Below are 4,666 nucleotides of genomic sequence, written 5' to 3' on the forward strand. Positions count from 1 at the left end.
TCTCGGTCAAGCACAAGTTCTTGGTCCAAGGTGCTTTTGGTCAGCTTGAAGATTTGAAAATTGTTCTTGGTGAAATTTATGAACATTTGAAGGATTTTTCTTAAAGATATGAAGGTTCTTGTATGATACTTGAGAGCAAAATGGGTGTGTTTTTTTGTCGGAAAAGTGAGAAAATGACTACATTTTTGAGTAAAATCATATATATCGGTTGGGTTCTCGGTCGAAATAGGGGTTTGCAATCCGAGATCTATTTTCGGTGGATGAGGTTTTCGATGTGAGGTCCTCGGTTCCAAAGGAAAAGATTTGATTTGTAGATGTATTTTATTCCTTTAAAATAAAATACTTATATATATATATATATATATATATATATATATATATATATATATATATATATATATATATATATATATATATATATAATAATAATAATAATAATAATAAACATCATTATATGCTTTAAATAATATTTAACCCTTATGCTTCTAACGAAGTAAACAAAACTCGAATTTTATTTAAAAAGGTTTGACTTTTATTGACTAGAAAATAACGGGTTGTTAATACATTATCCCCCCGTTAGAGGTAAATCCGTCCTGAAATTCTTCCATAGAGATGTGGGTACTTTTGTTGCATTTGATCTTCTCACCGCCAAGTGAATTTAGGTCCCCGCTTGGCATTCCATCGAACCTTCACTATTAGTATGCGACTTTGTTTAGTTCGTTTGACTTCCATATCCATGATTTCTAATGGTTCTTCCACAAAGTTAAGACTCTCGTTTACCACAATTTCATCAAGTGGAATCACGAGAGTCTTGTCGGATAGACACTTCTTTAGATTTAACACGTGGAAGACAGGGTGTATGTTGTTAGGTTCTTGTGGTAGATGGAGTTTGTAAGCTACCGGGCCTATTCTAGTGAGAATCTCGAACGACCCAATATATCTTGGAGTTAGTTTCCCAGGCTTTTGAAGCATATCATTCCCCTCCCAGTGTACCTATCGATTAGTAATATAGTTCAAGCAAGTAGGGTATCGAACACAGGGAACGGTAAACAATTAAAATAAATGCTAATATTATCTAAATAAAACAAATAACAAAAAGGGGGTTTTCTCTAGTTTTACAAGACTAGAAACTTAATTAGAATAACCAACACACAAATTAACTAACTAGCAACTAAAACAATTAATTACCAACTAAATTCAATAGTAAAGAGGACTTCTGTTTAGGTACGACTCATTTGTTCCCATGGATGATTTTAATGTATCGAATTAATTCTTCATTGGCTACCGATTAAGATAATTGGGTTCATGTTCGCTATTCCTAATTCTTAGAAAACAAATTAACTCAAGCAATGGCCAATTGTCTAAATTAACGGGTTTCCTAGATTATTGATTCGGGTTAAGTAAGACTTGTAGTGGTTAACTAAATTAGCCCTTCAATTAACCTCTTGTCGATGTTCATCCAACAAGCTTACACATTAACTTACCTATCTTTTAGTTAATTCTAGTTTCACGTTCGTTATTCCTAGACATACAACTATGTGGTCACAATAAATCATATGAAATTAATAACTAAGAGATGTTCATACAACTTAATTACTGATTTATTAATAGAAGAATAGTTATTGTCAACACATAAGGTTCTTTAACAAGCTTAACAAAACATAATTACCAATCAAAATTAATCCTACTCAAATAATCAATCCATGTTCACAAAATTGTCTACCCTAACAGAAGAATAAGTTTTTAGCTCATGATTGCAGTAAACATAAACTCAAAAACGAAATCAAAGTATGTAAACATGATTCAAATCAAAAAGTTACTAAGAATAAACCAAAATTGTCTTGATTCTCTTCACAATTGAATGTAGGGTTGATTCTTTAGTTCCTCACGACCTAGCAGCACTTCCAATCGTTTCTCAGCCTCCTAGGGTTTCTCTCCATGCTATGATATCGATCCGAAAGTCCTTTATATAGATTTTCACAAAATAGAGGCTACTCGGCGAGTCTAGTGACCTACTCGGCGAATCCGTCGACCCTACTCGCTGAGTACGTTTGGAATCAGCATTTTCTTAAAACATGAAAGTCGTCCGAAATTGTGTCTACTTTTCAGAACATTTTGAATCTCGTCAATCGGAGTTACATTTCATGAGATATGGCCAAAACACTGATGAGGGGTCAAGCTGTCCAGCAACATCCTTCTTTCTTCAAAATCCAAGATCCAAGCGTCCAATCGCCAATTCCGATTCCTTTTCCACCCGAGCATGTCATTGTTGCTGAAAAATGAAATTATAAACTAATTAAGCACCTTTTGTTCATTAAATGATATAAAATCAACATAAAGTATTAAGATAATGCATGAATTTTATAACTAAATATGCACATATCAAAGACCTTCAATAGAATTCGGTCACCAACCTGGAATTCCAAGGATTCTCGTCTCTTATCTGCGTAGCTCTTATCTCTGTCTCTAGAGGATTTCAATCGTTCTCAGATTTGGATGATCTTTTCCTTGGTTTCTCTAATAATCTTTGGGCCAGTGAAAGTGCTGTCAGGAACTTATCCTTTAGCTAACTGCGTGTCACCCACCTCATCCAAACACATAGGGGATTTGCACTTGCGGCAATAGAGGGCTTCGAATGGAGCAGCCTTGATGGTAGCGTGATAAATGTTCCTATATGAAAAATCGACAAGTGGCAAATGGATATCCCATGCTTTACCAAATTCGATCACACAGGCTCTTAACATGTCTTCTAGTGTTTGAATGGTTCTCTCAATCTGCCCCGTCAGTTTGTGGGTGGTAGTCTGTACTCATATGTAGTCTAGTTCCTAGAGATTTTTGTAACGACTACCAAAATCTTTAGGTGAATTTATTGTCTTTATCAGAGATAATAGAAATTGGCACACCATACAGTCGTACAACCTCTTTGACGTAAGTTCTAGTCAGTTTCTCCATCTTGTCTGTTTTTTTATTGGTAGGAAGTGGGCGGACTTGGTTAACCTATCGACGATTACCCAAATGGTGTCATGAACACCCGTAATCTTGGGTAAATGGTTATGAAATCCATTGTAATCCGCTCCCACTTCCAATCAGGTATCTCTGGCTGTTGAAGTAGACTTGAGGGCTTCTTGTATTCTACCTTGACTTTGGCGCAAGTTAGACACTTGACCACATAGATACCAATCTTAGCTTTCATGTTCGGCCACCAATGAAGTTTCTTAAGGTCCAAATACATCTTGTTTGAACCTGGGTGAACGGAGTATCGAGTCTTGTGTTCTTTATTCATGACCACGACCTTGTAACCACCAAACTTTGGGGTCCAACCTCGATTCATGAAATAACGAACTCTATCTCCCTTGATTTCTAAGTTCTTCTCCATTCCTTTTAGGGCTTCACCTGCTATATTTTTTGGTTTTAAGGCTTCCATCTGAGCCTCCTTGATTTGTGTGGGTAGATGTGAATGAATGATCATGGTAAGTGCTTTCATTCTATAACCTGAGTACTCCTTTCGGCTAAGGGCATCAGCTACTACACTCGCCTTGCCGGGATGATAATGAATTTTGCATTCGTAGTCATTAAGTAGTTATACCCATCGCCGCTTTCTCATGTTAATCTCCTTCTGGTCAAGTATGCGTCGTAGGCTTTTGTGATCGGGGAAGATGGTGCACTTCGTACCATAGAGGTAGTGCCTCTAGATCTTCAGAGCAAATACTACTGCTCCCAACTAGAGATCATGAGTGGTGTAGTTGATCTGATGTGTCTTTAGTTGTCTCAAGGAATATGCAATAACCTTTCCTCGTTGCATAAGCATACAACCTAGCCTTTGACTAGATGCATCGCAGTATATGACAAAATCTTCTGTCCTTTCTGTAAGAGACAAGATAAGTGCGCTGCACAAGGATTTCTTCAGTGTTTGAAATGCGTTGTCTTGTTTTTCTCCCCAACTAAAAGTTACCCCCTTCTGTGTCAAGGTAGTAAGCGGTTTAGCGATTCTGGAGAAGTTGTGTATGACTCTGCGATAATAGCCAGCAAGACCCAATAATTGACGAGTCTATGTGGGTGTTCTTGGTACGGACCAATTCTCTATTGCCTTTATTTTGGAAGAGTCTACGTGTATGCCTTCCTCGCTGACCACGTGACCAAGGAAAGTTACCTTCCTAATCCAAAATTCACACTTTGAGAACTTCACGTATATCTTCTTCGCCCTTAATGTTTCTAGAACTTGTCTCAAGTGTTGACTATGTTCTTCTTCGCTTTGTGAATAGATAAGTATATCATCTATGAATTCTATCAAAAATTTGTCTAGGAAAAGACGACACACCCAATTCATTAAGTCCATGAATATTGGGGGTGCATTTGTTAGACTGAAGGGCATCACTACAAACTCGTAGTGACCATAACGAGTTCGGAATGTTGTCTTTGGAACATTACTCTCCTGAACTTGTAATTGGTGGTAACCCGTTCTTAGGTCGATCTTCAAAAAGTAGCTCGCTCCTTGGAGTTGGTCGAACATATCGTCTATTACGGGTAGAGGGTAGCTGTTCATAATGGCCAGCTTGTTTAGTTCGCTGTAGCCTATGCACATTTGGAAAGATCCATCCTTTTTCTTCATGAACAGGACCGGTGCTCCCCAGTGTGAGAAGCTTGGTCTAATGAATCCCTTACTAAT

Source organism: Lactuca saligna, chromosome 4 (assembly GCF_052625555.1).
Source record: "Lactuca saligna cultivar CGN05327 chromosome 4, ASM5262555v1, whole genome shotgun sequence".
NCBI classification, from domain to species: Eukaryota; Viridiplantae; Streptophyta; class Magnoliopsida; order Asterales; family Asteraceae; genus Lactuca; species Lactuca saligna.